The sequence below is a fragment of the Suncus etruscus genome, chromosome 2 (assembly GCF_024139225.1).
Source record: "Suncus etruscus isolate mSunEtr1 chromosome 2, mSunEtr1.pri.cur, whole genome shotgun sequence".
In the NCBI taxonomy this organism is placed as follows: domain Eukaryota; kingdom Metazoa; phylum Chordata; class Mammalia; order Eulipotyphla; family Soricidae; genus Suncus; species Suncus etruscus.
The window spans coordinates 81819618-81842290 of record NC_064849.1 but is presented as its reverse complement, the minus strand read 5'-3'; the positions used below and the strand labels follow the sequence as shown (position 1 = coordinate 81842290).

The 22673-nt window shown below is 35.0% G+C and overlaps 1 non-coding gene across 1 annotated transcript; it reads right to left on the bottom strand.

Annotated features, from left to right (window-relative positions):
• Nucleotides 1–11774: 11774 nt before the first annotated feature.
• Nucleotides 11775–11937, bottom strand: LOC126002761 (U1 spliceosomal RNA). The gene has a single exon (XR_007493401.1). It is a non-coding gene; the product is annotated as a U1 spliceosomal RNA (small nuclear RNA).
• Between the last annotated feature and the right edge of the window lie 10736 nt (nt 11938–22673).

Genomic DNA, 22673 nt, shown 5'->3' with positions numbered 1-22673 from the left:
GTAAAAAGCTTAATGACACAGCTTTCAGAACTAGAAAATGACCAACAAAGGGAACCAAAAATAGACAGAAGAAAATAACAAAGCTTAGAGCAGAAATCATTAAGATGGAAATCCAAAAAAAAAAAAAAAAAAAAAAAACAATTCAAAAGATCAACGAAAGCAAAAGTTGGTTCTTTGAAAAAATAAACAAGATCGATAAACCGCTAGCAAAGCTCTCAAAGAAATGGAGAGAGAAAAATCTAATACACCAGATTAAGAATAAAGAGTGATGAGTTTAGTTTGAGAAATAACTACATTTTGAACTGTCCTAATATTGAGAATGTATGAGGGAAATGCAGAGCCTGTTTAGAGTACAGGCAGGGGTTGGGTGGGGAGGAGGGAGATTTGGGACATGGGTGATGGGAATGTTGCACTGGTGATGGGTGGTGTTCCTTTTATGACTGAAACCCAAACACAATCATGTATGTAATCAAGGTGTTTAAATAAAAAATATTTTTATACATAACTGAAAAAAAAAAGAATGAAGAGGAGATCACCACAGATATTGTAGAGATTCAAAGAGCAATCAGAGACTACTTTGAGAAACTCTATGCCATAAAACATGAAAACCTGGAGGAAATATATAAATTATTTGACTGTATAATCTTCTATGGTTAAACCAGGATGATCTTGCATATCTAAACAGATAACACTACTGAAGAAATTAAAATGGTCATCAAGACTCTTTCCTGCTGTGGACTGTTTTATCCTGATGATATAAAAAGTTCCTAAGCAAAACCTTAGTGAGTTCATTTTCCCACTGGAAGTCAAGTGGAAGCACGAAGAGGCGAATATGGAATATGAATTATGAAATATGAAATGAATGAGAAAACACAGAATGCATGGGGACTTGAATCTAGAAAGACGAAGAGAAATTTATTTTTTGAGCTGGGTAGCTTTTTAGGGTTGAGGTTTGGAATGCAGGGTGTAATTTTTGACATCAAAGAAAGTGGGAGATGGTTAGGGAAACAGAATGAAAGAGGTGGCTTAAATTTGCACATTAAAGAACCGGTACTGAAGTTGAAAAGAAGTTTTGTTTTGGGTTAGCTTTGTTTTGGGTAAGTAGGGGAAACCAGGTAATTTTCAGGGAAGTGGGAAGAGAGAGAAATATTTTAGAGTTTTTGGGGAAAACTGAAAATTGGTTTACTATGAGCTAAGTTTTGGGAAGAAACATGATCTTGGCGCCAAAGTAGCAAAGATCACAAGAGCTGGTTAGTGGGAGACTTTTGGCGGGATTTGTACTGTCCTCCTTTGTTAGAAAGAATTACTAAGGCCTGATTTTTAATAATGGTTAAAAATAAAGAGAGAGATAGTTACAGCCACTTTAGAATTATGGCCAAACACTCCACGCAAAGGGTTAACTGATTTTGACTGCTCTAAGCGGGCCTTTTTGGCAAATAATTCTTTTTCAGGAGTGCAACACTTTTGTGATGTGTGCCCTTCCTGAGTGGGGCGCAACACTTTCCAAAAAAACAAAAAAGGCCCAGATAGATTCACTAATGAATTCTTTCAAACCTTTCAAGAGGATCTTCTATGCATTATCTGCAGGCTCTTTCATGATACTGAAGAATCAGAAACACTCTTAAACAGTTTTTTTTTACAAAGATAACATCACCTTGATACCAAAACCAGACGAAAATGCTGCAAAAAAGAGAGCTACAGACCAATATCCATGATATTGGATACTGACAAACAGTATCCAATGTCTCATCAAGAAGATAATTCATCACGACCAAGTAGGTTTCATCCCAATAATGCAAGGATGGTTTAATATAGACATAATTTAATATCAACATAATCACCATATTACAAAAAAAAAACTATATGATCATATGAATAGATGCAGATATAGCATTTGATAAGTTTCAACAACCTTTCTTGATAAAAACTCTCATCGAGATGGGAACTGAAGGAACGTTTCTCAATATTGTAGAGGCAATCTACCACAAGGCAATGGCAAATACTATTTTCAATGGAGACAAACTAAAAGCCTTTCATCTAAAATCTGGTACAAGACAAGGCTGTCTCCTTTCACCACTCCTATTCAACATAGTGCTGGAATTTCTTGCCATAGCTATTAAGCAAGAAAAATATATCAAGATTATCCAGAAAGGAAAGGAATAATTCAAGCTCTCACTGTTGCAGATGACTTGACACTATATTTAAAAAAACCTAAAGACTACCAAAAAATTTCTAGAAACAATACACTCATATAGCAATGTGGCAGGATAGAAATTTAATACACAAAAACAATGGCCTTCTTATACACCAATACTGATAGAGAAGAAATGAATATAAAAAGAACAATCCTATTTACATTAGTGCCACACAAACTCAGATATCTTGGATTCAACTTAACTAAAGATGTGAAGTACTTATAGAAAGAAAAGTACAGAACCCTGTTTCAATAAATAAAACAGGATACACAGAAATGGAGGCATATACCCTGCTCATGTATTGGGAGGAATAACATCATTAAAATGGCAATACTCCCCAAGGGAATGTACAGATTTAATGCAATCCCTTTAAGGATACCCATAACATTCTTCAAAGACGTGGATCAAACACTCCTGAAATTCATCTGGAATAACAAACACACAAGAATAGTTAGAGAATAGTTGGGAAAATATGGGAGGCAATATTTTTCCCAACTTTAAATTGTATTACAAAGAAATTGTCATTAAAACTGCATGGTATTGGAATAAAGACAGACCCTCAGATCAGTGGAATAGACTAGAGTATTCAGAGAATGCTCCCCAGATATAAAATCAATTTATATTTGATAAAAGTGCAGGAAGTAAAAAATGGAACAAGGAAACCCTCTTCAATGATTGGTGTTTACACAACTGAACAGCCACTTCCAAAAAATGGACTCAGGGCCCGGAGAGATAGCACAACGGCGTTTGCTTTGCAAGCAGCCGATCCAGGACCAAAGGTGGTTGGTTCGAATCCCGGTGTCCCATAGGTCCCCCGTGCCTGCCAGGAGCTATTTCTGAGCAGACAGCCAGGAGTAACCCCTGAGCACTGCCGGGTGTGGCCCAAAAACAAACAAACAAAAAAATGGACTCAGAACTCCAGCTAACGCCATGCAGCAAGGTCAAAAGCAAATGGATTAAAAACCTTGATATCAGACTTGAAACTATATGGTATATAGATCAACATGTAGGTAAAACACTCCAGGACATTGAAACTAAAGGCATCTTCAAGGGAGAAACATCACTCTCTAAACAAGTTGAAGTAGAGATACACAAATGGGACTATATTAAGCAGAGGATCTTCTGAACCTCAAAGGAAATAATGCCTAGGATACAAAAGCCACTCATAGAATGGGAGAAGCTATTCACCCAATACCGAACAGATAAAGGAATAATATCTAAGTAAGATATACAAGGTACTGAGAGAATTTAACAAGAAAAAATATCTAACCCTGTCAAAAAATGGGGAGAAAAAATGAACACTTTGTCAAAGAAGAAATATAAATGGCCAAAAGGCACATGAAAAAATGCTCTACATCACTAATCATCAGGAAGATGCAAATCAAAACAACAATGAGGTATCATCTCATGCCACAGAGACTGGCACACATCATAAAGAACAAGAACAATCAGTACTGGCTAGGATGTGGAGAGAAAGAAACTCACTGCTTGTAGAAATGTCTATTCCAATATGGAGATTCCTCAAAAAAACTAAAAATTAAGCTCCCAGTTGATCCATCTATACCTCTCCTAGGGATATACCATAAGAACACAAAAATCCAATGCAAAAATGACTTCCTCCCACCTATATTCATTGCAGCACTTTTTAAAATAGCCAGACTCTGGAAACAACCAAGATGTCCTTCAACAGATGAATGGCTAAAGAAACAGAGGTACATATACACAATGGAATATTATGCAGCTGTCAGGAGAGATGAAGTCATGAAATTTTTCTATACATTGATGTAAATGGAATCTATTATAATAAGTGAAATTAATCAGAAGGAGAGAGAGACACAAAGAATAGTCTCACTCATCTGTGGGTTTTAAGAAAACTTAAAGACATAGAAATAATTCCCAGAGTTAAGGGCCGGAAGGACTGGCTCAAGATATAAAACTCACCATGAAGAGTGTTTAGTGCAGCTAGAGAAATGACTAGGCTAATAATTATCATAACTATGTCAGCAAGTGAGGGATATAGAAAGCCTGTCTCGAATATAGGCAGGGGGTGAGGGAGTGAAGAGTTGGGGGCATTGGTGATGAGAAGGTTGCACAGGTGTAACAGTAAAACCATTGAGTAAGAAAAGGATAAGTGTTTAAATCATATAGCTTAATATCATTTTGGATTTCTCCATTTCTTCTTGGCTGAAAGAAAAATGGGTGAAATCATTGTTTTTATTCTGATGACCAAGAATTGTTATCACTACTATCTCCAGATTGTTTATAAATTGAACTTCTCACTTAGGAAACAACTACTTTAGTTCTCTTCCAGGATATTTAAGACTGGTGTGGGGTCTTATTTCTGTGGGAACTGCTTCCTGAAGTCTACACTTCACAGTATTTTCTGTGTTTGTGTTCATACTTACCAGCCATAGGACCATCACACAGCAGACAAAGTGATAGGAGAAGGTGCATAAGGCCCAGGGGATTGAATAGCCTCTTGGATCTTACTAAGCCAGCCAAGCTCTGCTGATCTGCATTTTCTGCCACATTTATTAGCCAGTTAACAGAAAACAGGTAACATACATAAGGGACAAGGTTGACATAGTTAAGGACATTTATGTTAATTAAACCTAAGTAGGTGCCTAATCAAGCTTAGTGGGAGGGAGTTAAAAACCAAGTGTGTGGGGATGAAAAGAAAAGCAGGGAGTAATGTAAGAATCAAATACAGGTGTCTACAACTGAGATTTCATAATTATCCTTTAAGTCTTAAAGATAAATTACATGATATCAATTGTTATACTTTCTTGGTAACACCAAAAAGATTCACAAATCTGAACTTGGAAATTTAATTCATTATGCAACCTTTGCAGCCAAAGATTCTCAGTACATCAAAGCAGAAAGATTTGGGCTCATATTCTCAAAATTTTGTACTTTACAAAACTTTACTTTTCTAATAAAATTAATGAAGTAGCATGAATTTTAATAGGTGAATAAAGCTAACGATTCTAAAGAAAGAAAATTCTGGCTCTAATGTAGCTCTATAATGTTTTATAAGACTACGTGTCTCAAGTTGCTCATTTGTAAAATGAGGGTATTAGGTTGACATTAAAATGAATAGTTTGTAAAAATTAATTAACATTAATTGAGCTAAAGAATGCACTTAGAATGATATGTGATGAAAATAAAATGGCCAAGACAATGAATATTTATTTAATTCACAAGTAATGCAAACTTCAATCAGATGAGTTTAAGCAAAAATACTGAATGCCATGGGATACTAGTTTAAATTATGCCAACTGCATTTTCTAATTTGTAATTTTATTCTCAGAAAGGTTATATCTATGTTATAGCAAAATTGTTATGTATATTCTCAAATGTATATATATATATAACAAAGATTCTAAAACATTGATTATTCTTTTATTTTGAAAAAAAGATTTGGTGTCTAACTTGAGTTTTCTTAATTTATGGGCTCATAAGTTGCTTATATTATATAAAATATCATATATAGATAAAATTAGTGTTATGTCAAATGTTAAACAACAGTATATAATTTCATAATTTAAATAATTGGGTAGATAATACTTTTAGATATATGTGTTAATCATTCTTTAAATTGATGCAAATGCGATAGTATTGCAGTGGTCATGAACTATAAACATTTCAGCTATAAGACCAAATGTCTCATTTATTGCCATGAAAATATATGGAATTTCTGCTATCAGAATTTTAAAGGATAAACATGTCAGGACAATTTATCATTTATATATATATATATATATATATATATATATATGTGTGTGTGTGTGTGTGTATTATCACTCTTGGAAGTGCTTGGAGATCATATACATTGCTTGGGATATAATGGTGGGGTGGATAGTTGGGATGTCTGCCACATGTAGGATTAGTGCCTTAATGTAGTACTATCTCTCTGATCCCACCTTTGTATTGGTGAGAGGGGTCAAGAGAATAATACTTGAATTTTGAGTAAGGAACAAATACTCGAAATTCATATTCTAATTTTCCAGCTATTCTGGTCTCTTGCCTAAAGCAAATTAGACTGGAACAACCAGGTCCCATTTATATAGGCATCAGTGGCATCACTGGCCACTGAAGTCAATGTAGGTCACAGGGTGGAGGAGGGGATTCCTTGGTTTGGAGGGCATATATAAATTGATGATTATAAACTTCTCTTCCTCTCATTTCAGTCACATTTACTCATTTTATGTAGAAGTCATTAGTTAAGTCTGCTGGAAATAATTCATTTTATTCTTTTGTTTTTTGGATTTTTAGTCATTAAAATTTATTATTTTATCTAAACACCAAGGTTATAAAGCTGTTTATAATAGAGTTGTACTTTTTTTTTTAAATTTTCGAAGTTATTCATGATTGAGTTTTAGTCATACAATGTACAACACCTTTTTCATCAGTAAAAGTCTGTAATTATGTCTGCTTAAAATAATTGATTTTATTCTTTTTATCTGCTTTCTGTTTACTGGGTTATTTTATTTCTGGCTGTGGGGGAAACCTGATCATGTTTATCAACATATTTATCAATATGTTTACTCCTTTTTCTTGTACATTTCTTGTTTAGTTTTTGTTCTTTTCAGTTCTTGTTCAGTGTTTGGGGAATTTTATTGAATTTCAAGGATTGGACTGATGATGGGACCCTGTGGGGCTATTCTTTTAGCATTACATCCAAATTCCTTATATTTTGATAGAAGAAAATGTCATAGAAGTAATACAAATATGTGTCTAAATTTTTAGTACTCTTATCTTTGAAAGGAAAATTTGTCTTAAAATGTATAAATGGTAAAAATGTGGACTGAGCCTATTCTTGTGAATGTCCATTTTGCTATGTTTTTTTTTTTTACCAAATTTTCAAAATTAGAGTTTTGTTCATGCTTTCTGATCTCTTATCAAGTACTTTAGTGAGTTTAATTTCAGAAGGGTTGGGAATGACCACTAAAAATCTGTTTTAGACAATGATTTGACAGGATCTGTAGGTTAAGGAAGCTAAAGATACTCATGTTTTATCTTTGCCTCAGGCATCAACATCTATTGCATCAACTTTTGACCTTGCTTCTCTTTAGTAGCCTTTGTCAAGGGATCCCTTCATTGTGTTGAGATTTTATGCTCAACAGTATAAAGGAATTTATGCTCAATGGTATAAATGTTGTATCAGGTAGTGTTAATTGTTTCCATTTAGTTGTTAATGGACACAGGCATGCATATTTAAAATGTATAATATGATGATTTTATTACAATTTCATTTGGAAAATGTATCAAATGAGATAAAATAGTCATCACTCAAGTGCTTGCTACTTTTGTGTCTATTTGTGTGTGGTTAAAAAAAGGCAGTGTTTACAAATTTTAAGTACACAATATAGCATTGTTAATGATATGTACCATGTTGTAATGCTTATTTCTATTACATCTTCCTTTTGTAGCTGAAATCTTAAATCTCTTGATCCAAATTTCTTCATATGTTCTACCAGTTTCTGGCAACAATTAATGATGCCTTTAGCTTTTCTCTTTTTTTTCGTCAGTATTTTTCTTCAAATTATTTAAGAAATGGAAGATGCTAATGTTTTCCTAACATTTGTTCTCTAAATTTTATACATATTTAAGTGTATTATTGATGCTAGAGTGATGGTCCAGTGGGGTTGAATCATTCCTGGCACCTTCTGTGGCCCCTAGTGGATTGCCAGGTGAAGTTATTTCTGAGTATAGAAGAGTAATCCCTGAACAAAGTCATGTTTGGCTATAGGAAAAGAAAGAAAAAGTAAAATCATATATTATTAGAATATGATAATTCAATTGATTTATAATTAATTTTAGAATAAAATTTTTAAAGAAATTTTTATATATATTGTGTGTAGTTTTTGGGTCACACCCAGCAGTGCTCAGGGGCTATTTCTGGCAGAAATTGCTCCTGGCAGGCACAGGGTACCCTATGAGATGCCAGGGTTTGCACCGATGACTTTCTGCATAAAAGGCAAACGCCATACCTCCATGTTATCTCTCTGGCCCTATATATAACTTTATATAAATAATTTTGGGAGGGCTAAAGTGATAGAACAGCAGTAGGGTGGTTTGCCTTGCCTTCAAGCAACTAATCTGGGGCATACCCGGGATTCATCCCTGGTATCTCATATGGTCCTCTGAGCCTGCTTGGAGCCATTTCTGAGTGCAGAGCCAGGAATAACCCATGAGAGCCACCAGGCGTGGCCCACCCCTCCAAAAACTAATAAAATAATTTATTTTGATGTAAATATATTTATTATCCTATAAATATATTATAAAGATAAATATCAATGTGAAATTAACAGAAACACTGAACTATGCTTCGAATGCTCAGTTTGTATAATTTCTTTCAAGATATTTTAAGCATCAGCAAAAGAAAAATTATGGAAACAGCAGTCTTGAAGCCTTCTAACTATTGCTTTTATCCTCACTCCTTCAACCTTTCAGGTAAGCCTAGTGTTCTGGTCATGATTGTTGGTGGTGGTATTTGTTTGATTCAGTACTTTTCTTTCTTAAATAAAAAAATTAAGTGAACTATATAATATTTGTATTTTGTTTTTGTGACTAATTTGACTTCAAATATTCACACATGTTCTTTCCATTTTGCTTCAAAGTTTACACATTCAGTTTTTTAGCTTTATTTTATTCCATTTGTATACCCATGACATATCTTCCTTTTCAATTATTAGTTAACTTTAAATGGCTATGTTAATTTCAATATCGATGCTTGCCAAATATGCTATAAGAAATATCATGCTGCTCTTCAACAAGTGATGTTGGCACAACTGGCTAGCCACTTGCAAAAAATTGAACTTAGTTCCCAGCTAACATCATGTACGAAGCTTAAATCCAAATGGATGAAAGACTTCGATATCAGACCCAAAACCATAAGATACATAGAACAACACATAGGCAAAACACTCCAGTACATTGAGACTAAAGGCATTTTAAAGAGGAAACTGCACTCTCCAAGCAAATGAAAGCGGAGATTAACAGATGGGAATATATCAAACTGAGAAGCTTCTGCACCTCAAAAGAAATAGCACCCAGGATACAAGAGCCACCCACTGAGTGGGAGAAACTATTCACCCAATACCCATCAGACAAGGGGCTAATCTCCAAAATATACAAGGCACTGACAGAAATTTACAAGAAAAAACATCTAATCCCATCAAAAAATGGGGAGAAGAAATGGACAGACACTTTGACAAAGAAGAAATACAAATGGCCAAAAGACACATGAAAAAATGCTCCACATCACTAATCATCAGGGAGATGCAAATCAAAACAACGATGAGGTACCACCTCACACCCCAGAGATTGGCACACATCACAAAGAATGAGAACAAGCAGTGTTGGCGGGGATGTGGAGAGAAAGGAACTCTTATCCACTGCTGGTGGGAATGCCGTCTAGTTCAACCTTTAAGGAAAGCAATATGGAGATTCCTCCAAAAACTGGAAATCGAGCTCCCATACGACCCAGCTATACCACTCCTAGGAATATTCCCTAGGAACACAAAAGTACAATACAAAAACCCCTTCCTTACACCTATATTTATTTCAGCACTATTTACCACAGCAAGACTCTGGAAACAGCCAAGATACCCTTCAACAGCTGAATGGTTAAAGAAACTGTGGTACATATACACAATGGAATATTATGCAGCAGTCAGGAGAGATGAAGTCATGAAATTTTCCTGTACATGGATGTACATGGAATCTATTATGCAGAGTGAAATAAGTCAGAGAGAGAGAGAGAAAGACACAGAATGGTCTCACTCATCTATGGGTTTTTTTTAAAAAAAAGAAAGACATTCTTGCAATAACAACTTTCAGACACGAAAGGAAAAGAGCTGGAAGTAACAGCTCATCTCATGAAGCTCACCACAAACGGATGAGTTTAGTTAGAGAAATAACTACGTTTTGAACTATCCTAATAATGAGAATGCACGAGGGAAATAGAAAGCCTATTTAGAGTACAGGCGGGGGTTGGGTGGAGAGGAGGGAGATTTGGGACATTGGTAATGGGAATGTTGTGCTGGTGATGGGTGGTGTTCTTCACATGACTGAAACCCAAACACAATCATGTATATAATCAAGATCAGTGTCATGCAGGGATACGCTGATCAGTTTTCTCTGCATGGTTGCTGCTGCAGATGTTACTGCTGGCCCCTTCTCTCCATCAATTATATAATAGATAGGGATTCTAAGATCACCAGGAAGAAGAATGGTAAATGGAATTGCTGGTCAGACATAGGTGTTACCAACTGTTCATTGCAAAACTGACCCTGCTTTGGCTGCATGATTTTTTGGAAGTGAGGCTCAAATACTTTGAATTCAGGATCTAGCATCACACCAACATGGTTTGGAATTTGAATCCCTTGCAGAACCTAGGCCTTACATACATGAGTTCCTGGGTTCCTTCCCTAGGCCAGGAGACATTAGCATTTTGGTGGCCTAGTTGATTTGATTCCAAACTATGTGACTTTAAGTCAAAACCAGCAAATGGCATTGGCTGCTTTCACTAAATAAGGTAGCCATACTAGGACTACATTGGAACTCAAATTTTTAATCACATTTTTGTGCACATCAGTATTACTTAAAATTTAAAAAGAAAATCAAAATAAAGACAATGAAGATATATGATTTTTTGAAAAATATAAACAATGGGTTTGATTTTTATGTCTATAATTAATATTCTAACACATTTACATATTTTATAGAAAAACAAAATATCAATATATTTTTCTATAGTGAATATTTGATTTGTAATTAGGAAAAATAAATTTACTAAATTGCAACTTGAAGTTTTTCTTAGACTAAAATTTACATTGGAATTCAAGTGTTACATTTGCAAAATAAAAAAATATGGCTAGTAATCTGATGTTGTTATACTCAGCTACCAAATGATAGGCTTTATGAAGGAAGTATCATTTAAGGTAAATTCCAGGCATTACCTCTTCTGAGCATCCTTGGTGATATGAAAGATTCTAATTTATCTGCAACCATGTACTCTACTACCTCCCTTTTTAGGTCATTAGAATTGTGTCTACAGTTGATTGGTCAATTTCTCTTCAGCCTTTTAAGAGTGAAAATTCCACTTTTAATAGTGAAATGTCCAAATTCAAATTCCAAAATACAGTTAAGATTTATCTATTTATTTATTTTTGTTTTTTTTTGGCCACACCTGGTGACGCTCAGGTGTTACTCCTGGCTATGTACTCAGAAATCGCTCCTGGCTTGGGGGTCCATATGGGATACTAGGAGATTGAACCACAGTTCATCCTAGGCTAGCACCAGCAAACCAGACACCTTACCACTGTACGGCACCGCTCTAGCTCCTGACCTGAAGTATTTATTGAAAAGAGTAGGACCACCCTCATGGATGGAGAATAGGTAGGGTAGGGGCCAATTAAAAAATTTTTACCACCAATGAAAGACAAGCATTTAGAAAAAATTATACTGATTACAGTAATAACAGATTTTTCCAACAACTTCATCTTATGTATTTTATACAAAATGCAGAAATATGAGATAAAATAAAATATTTCATGACCCAAAGTTTTTTTTCAGGGGAGAGAGCGCACACAGTCCCCCACTACCATAAATTATGCAGTCGAGTTTTCCACATTTGGGGAAATCACAGGGGCCAGCACGCCCGGAGAGCAATGGGCGAGCCTCACCCTGGGGACACCATCTTCGTGATCATGGAATCGCCCTGCCAGGTAAGTATGACCCAAAGTTTTTAATACAAATCTGGAACCCCTATACCAATAATAAATGGGTGGCAGTATTTATATAGGTTTTTACAAATGCTGGGGAAATATAAAGAAATAATATATAGCCTAAAAACAGGCTATCCTTCCCCATGAAGTCTCTTGCCAGAATATCTCCTACAGGCTTCAGGAAGTCTAAATTTGTCTAACCCGAGTCTTTCTGCTAGGTCCCAGAAGAAGTTCACCTTAGATGCTTGTCTCAGTCAGGCTTCTGAAATTTGAGATCTTGTGTTTTGCACAGGTGCTATGTAGATGTTAAGACATCAAGAAATATGTCCTAGTTTTATTTTGCTGTTAGGTGGTGTGAAATGGAAACAAGCCCTGAATGTCAGTTGTTGCTGTTTCTTAGTCCTCTTCAGGGTCACATAGCAGCCCTATTCTAATACAGACAGTGCCAGAGCAGTAAGAAAATTTGCTGGTTGAAGGTTAATTTCTAGTGATGGTACAGAAATTGTGTTGGTTCCTAAAATTGCATTTAAGGTTAAAGGATGAAGGGCTGATTTTCAAGCAACTGAAGCCCAAGTCAAGTGACTATGACAAATATTCAAGATTGAAGGCTCCCAATTCAAGATAAAAATTTGGGGATTCCTATCCCTAAGAGATCAGAATTTCTCTCTTTACCTAATATTTCCCATTTAATTGTGCCTGTGTAAAAAGAACTAATGCCACAGGATACTATTGGTGCATTAGTAGGTATTAATAACAAGTTAAACAATAGCTTTCACATGGATCTAGCAGCAAAATATTTATCATGAGATATATATGTCCTAAATGTTCTACTAAACAAGTCCAAAAGAAGGGTAAGACTACATTTCAAAAAGGAAGTACACATAAAAATCTGTGCATATTAAAGAAAATACACCTAAAGAAATATACATGCTCCCGTAAGTCTTTTGAAATAGTTCAAGAGGGTAAAATCTGCAAGACATCTTCATCTAATGACATGGTCTTGTGACTGTCTGGAAAGCAACTTTCTGATATCATGGATCAGAATATGTATTTGAGCAAAGGCTCTCTCAACAGCTGATTTTGATTGTGAGCAGCAATCCAATGAGATGAGAGGTGAAAAAATAGGGGTGTGGAGATGCTCTGGGTCCTAAAAAATGTAGAACTGAGGGTAAAATGGATACATAGGGATGACAACAAATCTGGGGTGAGAGAACAAAAGCAAAAATAGAAAAAATATTTGTAAAGTGGTAAGCAGGGGAGGGGGAAGGAGCAAGGGCTATAAACAACATAGATGGACAATTGTAAAGTATATATGTACATTAGAATGGTATAAAAGTGGCCAACACAAACACACACACAGACATTGTAGATTAATCAATATGTGACAGCTGCCAGACTGACCTAGCTAGAATGATTGCACTTAAAGAATAAATAAATAAATAAATAAATAAATAAATAAATAAATATATCTGGCAAGTAAGATGAAAAAGTTGTACAATTCCTAGGAATTACTGCTTGTGAGGGTAAAATTTGATTGTGCATACAACATTCTAAAAACAACCAGCTTTTCCAAGACCTATTCTGCAGCATATCACAAAAGCACTTTCCAGAATTTACTAAATAATAATATAATGAACACTGTAAAAAGAGTCTATATCATGAATTTTTAATGTATTTACAGTCACAGTGGTCCTCAAACTATGGCACGCGGGCCACATATTGTATTTGTATTTGTTTTGTTTCTTCATTGCAAAATAAGATATATGCAGTGTGCATAAGAATTCGTTCATAAGTTTTGTTTTTACTATAGTCAGACCCTCCAATGGTCTGAGCGACAGTGAACTGGCCCCCTGTTTAAAATTCCAGGTTCCTATCTTGTGAGAACAAAAATATTTGGATTGCAAGCTTGCTTAAATTAAAAATGATGGGTCAGAACTATATCACAGGAGTACAGCATTTGTCTTGAATATAACAGAACCAGGATAGACCCAGGTTTGATCCTTGGTATTCCATATGGCACCCGAACCTTCGAGGAGCAATTTCTGAGCACAGAGTTAGGAGTAATCTCTGAGCGCTGCCTAATGTGGCCCAAAAAACAATAAAAATGATATTGAAAACAGATACCAAAACATTCTCATGAACAAGCACTGTAGCAAGAGTCTATAGCACAAATATGCCTTCTCCAAATATAACAGTAAACTGAAACTTTACATTATATTAAAAATCATGATAAAATTGAAAATGATTACTTTAGGACATTTTTATAGTGATCACTATAATAAGAGTCTAATACAGAACCAAAGTGATAGTACATGGTAGGGTGTTTGCCTTGCATGTGACTGATCCAGGATGGGCATGGGTTCAATTCCCAGCATTCCATATGGTACCCCTCTTAGCCAGAGTGATTTCTGAGAGTCTTAGTATTGCCAGGAGTAACACCTGAGTGTCAGCGGGTGTGTCCCCAATCCCCCCCCAAAAAAGAAGAGTCTAATACAATAGAGCATTATTATGCAAATCTGGAAAGCCTACCTTTTTTCCAAGGACCTTTGTGAACACAAAAGCATCAGAAAGTTATTTAAACATATTAGCTTAAAAAGTTAAGTCACTAAACCATCATTGTCTTGCTGAAGTTTTAAAATAGACCATGCAATGACCTATATGAACCATAATGGTTCATAACAGAGAATAACTTATACTCTTCAGGTTGCTTTTAGAATCTATAACTTACTGTGAAAAGTCAATTTTCTAAAGGTGTCAATTTGGGAGTGTTCCTGTTTCTTCAATTTTATAAAAAGACCCTTAAAAGGATTGGTAAAAGTTCCACTTGAAAGGTTTAAAAGAATTCATTAGTGAACCAATCTGGGCCTGGGGTTTTGTTTTTGGGAAGATTTTTGATCAATTTTAATTTCCTCAATAGTAATTGGCTGTTTAGATATGCTACCTCATCCTTATTTAACCATGAAAGGTTGTAAGTGTCCAAGAATTTGTCCATTTCTGTCAAGTTCTCATGTTTCATGGCATAGAGTTTCTCAAAGTAGTCTCTGCTTACCCTTTGAATCTGCAATATCTATAGCTATCTCCTTTTTCATCTCTAATCCAGTTTATCAAGTTTCTAGATTTCTTTGTGAGCTTTGCCAGTGGTGTATCAATCTTGTTTATTTTTCAAAGAACCAACTTTTGCTTTTGTTAATCTTTTAGATTGTTTTCTGGATTTCCACTTTATTGATTTCTGCTCTAAGCTTTGTTATTTTCTTCTGTCTACCTATTTTTGGTTTCATTTGTTGATCATTTTCTAATTTTATAAGCTGTATCATTGAGCTTTACATGTAGGGACTTTCTTCCTGATGTGTTTGCAAAACTGTAATTTTTTCCTCTCAGTACTGCTTTTATTGTGTTCCATAAATTCTGATAATTTGTGTCTTTATTGTCATTTGTTTCCAAGAATGCTTTGATTTCCACCTTAATTTCATCTATGATCTACTGGTTGCTCAGTAGTAAGCTGTTTAATATCCAGTTGTTAATGTTCTTCTTCTGTGTCCATTTGTAGTTCACATCTAATTTCAATGCCTTCTGATCAGTGAAGGTAGTCTGCACGATTTCCATCTGCTTGATTTTATGGAGATATGTGGGCCAGCCTGTGGTCTATGCTGGAGAATGACCAATGTGCATTGAAGAAGAATGTATATACAGGTTTTGAGGATGGAGTGCCATATACATATATATGTATATAATATATGTATATTAGTCCACTTTATTTCATTTCTCTTTTCAGAGCTAGTATATTTTTGTTGTGTTTCATTCTGGTTATCCTATCAAGGGGTGACAGGGCAGTATTGAGGTCTCTCACTATTATTTTGCTGCTATTAATGTCTTTTTTTCAGATTTGTCAACAATTGTATTTATTTCTGGTCCCTCATTTGGGTGCGTATAAGTTTATGAGTGAGATTTATTCCTGTTGTACATATCCCTTGATTTGTACAAAATGTCCATTTTGTGCCTTACAACTTTTCTGAGTCTAAAGTTTGAGTCATCTGAAATTTTCCTCTATCCTTTGATTTTGAGTCTATGTTTGTCCTGACTATTCACAAATGTCTTTCAACTGTTGAATTTAGTCCATTAACATTGAGAGAGATAATTGTCATGAGATTTAATGCCAACTTTGTGTAGAAGTTTGGTGTATCTGTTGGTCAGTCTTGTCTCCACATCACTAACCATCAAGGAGATGCAAATCAAAACAACAATGAGGTATCATCTCAGACCGCATATCTCAGACACACATCACAAAGAACCAGAACAATCAGTGCTGACTGGAATGTGGAGACAAAGGAACTCCTATTCACTGCTAGTAATAATGCTGTCTAGTCCAGCCTTTATGGAAAACAATATGGAGTTCCTCAAAAAACAAACAAACAAACAAACTGGAAATTGAGCTCCCATTTGACCCAGCTATCTCACTCGTAGAGATATACCCTAGGAACACAAAAATACAATATAAAATCCCCTTCCTCATGCCAATATTCATTGCAGTGCTATTTACAATAGCCAGACTCTGAAAACCACCAAAATGTTCTTCAACAGATGAATGGCTAAAGAAACTTGGTACATATACACAATGGAATATTATGCAGACATAAAAGAGTTGAAGTCATAAAAGTTTTCAATATGTGGATGTACATGGAATCTATTATATAGACTGAAATAAGTCAGAGGGAGAGAAAATAGTCTCAGAATAATCTCACTCATCTATAGGTTATAAGAAAAATTAAAGATATTAGTGTAATTAGGCCCAGAAACAATAGAGTTAAGGGCTGGTTGGGCAGAAGGACTGGCTAAAATTTCAAGCTCACCACAAAGAGTGGTGAATGCTTTTAGGGAAATAACTACACTAACTTCTAGCATGACAACGTTAAAGAATGAGAGAAGTAGAAAGCCTGTCACGCATACAGGCAGGAGTGGGAGAATAGTGGGAGCATTGGTGGTGGGAATGTTGCACTGGCGAAGGGGGTATTCTGTTTATGACTGAATCCCAACTACAAACATGCTTGTAATCATGGCGCTTAAATATTTATATTAAAACTTTTAAAAAAAGAGAATAAATGTTTTCTAAAGGGAAGTTCACATATGTCTGCAGTTTTTGCATCACCTTGCCATAATAGGAAAAACATTTCAGATGTATTAAAAGCACAGTTGGCAGCTTCCCAATTTCTGTTTTTTAATATCTTTATTTAAACACTATTATTACAAACCTGACTGTAGTTGTGTTTCAGTCAAAAAAAGAACAACCCCTTCATCAGTGCAACATACCCACCACCTATGCACCCCATATCCCTCTGTATATTACAGTGACTGCAATAAGAGCTATAATTGTCTGTCTGTTTTTCTTCTTTGAAAATTAACTTGAGGGGCTGAAGAGATAGCATGGAGGTAAGGTGTTTGCCTTTCATTGCAGAAGGACAGTGGTTCGAATCCCGGCACCCCATATGGTCCCCCGTGCCTGCCAGGGGTGATTTCTGAGTGTAGAGCCAGGAGTAAACCCGAGCGCTGCCGGGTGTGACCCAAAAATAAAAAAAGAAAAGAAAAAAAAAGAAAAAACGGAAATTAACTTGAGGCAATCCTGCATTGTGAATTTTTTATGGATGCTAATGGCAAGAATAAATGCATGAAAATCTCAAATGTTCAATACTTTCTGTGACAGGTGAGGTGATGGAGTAGTTTTGAACTACCTTGATCAAGTCAAACAATAATAATCTCATTGAGCTGCTTATGTCTTCTCCCATCATGCACCACAGCTTTTAAGTCATCAAGATGATCATTATTTTCCTCTTAATGTATTTTATGTCTGTCAGCTTTATTCAGGTCTTCCTGGATAACGTTCATCAGAAATAGAAATAGTTCATGTGAGTCTTGTTGGCTGTGCTCTGCAACCTGGTCGTTTAGCTACCCAATGATCATCTCAAAGTCTTTTGAGCTGATATGCCTGTGCTGTCCTGCCCACAGAACTTTCCTAATTTTTCCAATTTCTTCCATTTTGCCTTTATGTCCCAATATATCTGACCTGTTAAAGTCATCTTTATATTGCTTTTGACTGAGATATTTAACCAAATATGGAGCATTATATAGGCATTGTAATATTTATTTTATATATCAAGAGTTTCTTAGATTACAAAGTCCAGTAAAAGCCAGACCATGTCCCTCATAAGCAGAAATGAGTTTCTAAAATTGGTAAATTACTACTTTGGTATACTTTATATTAATTGTTGTAATAAAGAAGGAAGCAATATATATGAAGAAAGGCCAAAGTCCCTCAACCCACAGTCAAGTTATTGTCATAAGTTTGAACCACGTAGGAACTAGGTTTGTTATCCAAAATGGAATTATTCACTTGAGTAACCATGAATTCACCCCAGAGAACATCTCACCAGTTGTAGAGAAGACCCCTCCCTGTTCATGGCACCAGATGTAATAAAAGTCTCATTCCCTCATCCTGAAGTATCGGTAAATGTGGATCTGGAGGCAATGTCAATATAGGAAATAATCTACATAAAGTTAAAGAGATAAAAGAGATTCAGGAAACTTCCAAACACAAGCTCTCTGCAAGTAGGCATAGATATCAGCAGACAGACAGGCAAGCTATGTATTCCAAAACCTCAAGAGATTCTTTGACTTGTAGTCTTTATTTGGAAGAAAGGGACTGCCCATATGGATGGAGAACAGGTAGGTGTATAGGACCAATCCAGAGATACTTCCAGTCTATGAGTAACAAGCACATGCAAGAAAAAATAATCCAGAGTAGAGTGAAAATCATTGACTCCCACAGTGACCCAAATGATAAAGTCCTTAGTTTTTTAGTTAGATATTTCCCCTGCCATATTGATAGGTTTCTTTGATAGAAAGTTTATTTCTGGTGAAAATCTAAATTCTAGGTAACACCCTCATTTTTTCTAGATAATTAAGATAATTAAGTTTCTCGTAAGTGGAAAGGGGCTCAATAGACTTATAGTAAAAATGATGCACATTCTGAATATTTTGGGGAGGATTTTCCCTTACATCCCAAGTAAGAGCTATGGATAACAGCACCAATCCATTTAGTCAATAATCTCTATGTGAATTACCAAATCATGTCATTCTTCCTGAACTGGAATGAGTATATCTTCATTTATTTTGGTATGAGAAAAGCGCACATTTAGCTAAATTGCTCCATGGATTAAGGCATATGAATTTGGTCTGACCCAGAAATTTGCAGGACACTGTAATTGCAACTATCCCTCATAAAGGTACCAGAGAATAACCTACTCAATCATAGTATGTGATAAATCCTGAGTCTCTAACAGTACTTGTGATCAAATTTCCCCATATTTAAGAACCTTCTACTATGTTTCCTAATTATGAGCGCTGAGCATATTACCACCTTTCTGTCTCTGTCTTGTCTTTTCCTCTCTCCATATCTGTCTCTTTCTTTCTGTCTCTATCTATCTATCTATCTATCTATCTATCTATCTATCTATCTATCTATCTATCTATCTATCTATCTATCTATCTATCTATCTATTGTCTGTCTATCTATCCATCTACCTGTCTGTCTGTCTTTTTGAAGGGGTGTTTTTGGGGCCACACTCGGTGATGCTCAGGGATTACTCCTGGCTATGCACTCAAAAATTGCTCCTGGTTTGGGGGACCATATGCTGAGGGATCAAACCTGGGTCCATCCTAAGCTAGCCACATGCCAGGCAAATGCCCTACCAGTGCACCACCACTCTGGTACCCTATCATCTCTCTCTCTCTCTCTCTCTCTCTCTCTCTCTCTCTCTCTCTCCCTCTTTCATCTTTCTACTACATACCTACCTATCTATTACCTACCTACTATCTACCTATTATCTACTTATCTGTATATCTACCCACCTATCTATTATTTATTTCTCTATTACTATTTATCAATATATCCAAATTTTTATCATAAGCCTCATTTTTCCCATTATCATTGTAATATATTTTAATATCTCACTCTTTTTATATAAATATAGCATTTTACTTATTCTCTAATATTTTCCTAATTGCTCATATTTAAACATAATAAATAGAGCTGAGTGGACCAGTAAGAGTATGTCATATTGGATGCTTGCATTGCACAATATTGGCCCAAAGTTCATAAAGTTCCCATGTATTTTCCTTAGATCCCTCAGGAGTGATCGTGTGACCCAAAGAAAGTTAAATGGTAGTGCTGAGAAAATAATTGATTCTATATTAGAAACTATAACATTTTTTAAACATAAAAATGTTTTTTTTTCTGTAAGAGTAATAATGGCAGAATATATAATGTGTAGGTTTCAGAAAACTCAACTAAGATTCAATAATTAAAATGACAAAGTACAGCATTCTAAATTATTTTGGACTTCCTGAGTCTCCTATATGTTTATGAATAGCTGAAGAGACAGTACAGTGGTTATGACACTGGCCTGCATATGGTTAAGGTTTAAATCCTGGCCCCATATATGGTCTCCTCAGCCACATCAGGAGTAATCCCTGAGCACAGAACCAGGAGCAAATTTAATACAATAATGTCTGACCTCCCTACTCCCGGTAAAATAAAATAAAAGTGGAGTGTGCTTTCAAAGTTCTTCAGGGTTCATTGAAAACTTGCTCCATCACAGAATCATATTATAAGGAAGCAATATATAAATATATCTCTTTATTTTCTACTAACAAAATGCTTGAAGGCTTAAGATTAGAACCATTTTATTTTACTCCAACAAATCTTTCAATTTTAATATTTCTACTGCCACCAGGAATATTTTATAGCATTCAAATATAAAATTCAAGGACATTTTTATCATATAGAATGACTTTCTTCACTTAAAGAAAGCTATTTTGTATGCTCAGAATTTATATATACATAAAATTTGGTCATTGTCTTTTCATTTATCTCATACATCTTCCAAAAAAGCAATATTGAATGACATGATCAGAAAAATTCCCTCAAGGTTCTCTATTGGGGTATTGCTCCAGTATGTATGACAATTTCACCCTCCCTCACTACAAAGTTTACTTTAACAACATTTTCACTTTTTAGTATTTTAGATGCTTCCAGTTTTACTCACAATTTCCATATGCCCCTTGATACGCATAATATAGTTGTGAACTCTTAATTATGTCTGAAAAAACAATAGTTAGAAATTACTTGAAAATTGTATAGTTAAAGATTGCCCAGAGCTTAGCAAATGACTGTTCAATATGTAAAGTGTGATCCTTAATTGAACATACAATACATACATAGCTAGTTGGATGACAAGGATTATCTTCTATAATAGTATTTATTAATCCCAACTTTTAATTAATTTTTCTAAAACTCACATTAAAATAATTTTATATAGCATTCCAAATCAATCACATTTGTAAATTTTAGTAAAATTTTCATGTATGGGATTATATACAGAATATTCTCTGAGCTCAAAATTTATGATGCGAACTTTCAGATACATGTAAAACAGTGCATTGTGTTTAAAGTAAGACTGATTTTAATAAATTATGTGGTACTAAATTTTATTAAATATGCAAACTTATTTCTGGTACTGAAAAGCATGAAACTGTAATATATTACTTTAATGAATGCCAACTATTAAAGCAATATATATTTTATGCTAATATTAGAAAGCAGAGTCTATTTTTGTCATAGTGTTTAAAACATAAGTAGCAAGAGCAGAGAGAGAGAGTGCGAAAGTAAGGCAGGCATCCTGCCTTTGGCCACGCAAATCTGATCCCAAGTGCCTGTAGGAGTAATCAATGAGCACAGATGGAGGGGTAAGCCTAGATCAAAACTGGTGTGGTTCTCCAAAATAACAAAATAAAACTAAAAATCTTAACCTAAGTAACATATTTGTTAACTATTATTATCACTGATAATCATTGAAACCATTCTATGGTCATTATTGGAAAAATAATGAATTACATTTCACTTTAAATTAAAAATTTATTAATATTAATTAAAGCAAAATGTTCAATTGGTATGTATATGCAAAAGTTAAAAAGTTAATTTATAGACCAAATTCTTAAACAGTTGCAGTTAAAATGTGTGTCATTAATGATGCTGATATTATCTAGATCGCAAAGGACTTTTAAGCTTGTGTACCAGAAGTAGTATATCTTATGTAATTCATCTTATGTAATTATAGTTATATCTGGCAGTTTATGAAGATATGTGCTGTGGCAGTGAATTATTTCCCATGCTAGAAACTGACCTTTATTTTAATGCTATATATTTTCATTAAGAAATAATACATTTTGGCGGGTTTGGGCAGCTGAGGTAGACTGAGCAGAACCTAGGCCCTGGTTTCCAGTGTCACTACCATTTGAATCTATTGTCATCGGCAAGCCCTTTGCCTCTGCTGGGCTGGGAGACCTGCTGCCAGGCCTCCAGCCCCAGGGCCTCCACAGGTTTTGTGAAAGAGATTTTTTTCCCTCCTCCTCATCAGCCCTTTTCTCCCAAACCACACATGCAACTCTTCTTACTAGTCTACCATGATACCATAATGCTCATTATTGTGACTCTAGGAAAAAAAATTATGATGTGCATGACCCACTAGATAATAATACATGGTATATACTCTCTATACAGTGTTTGTTACCATATAACATATTTTCTAGAATGATATTTTCTAGAATGTTCTATATACAATCTATTCCAGATAGCCTCTCCTCAGTAAAGTCAAGTCTACCCTCACCAAACAGGATTGGAACAGAAAAAAAGAAA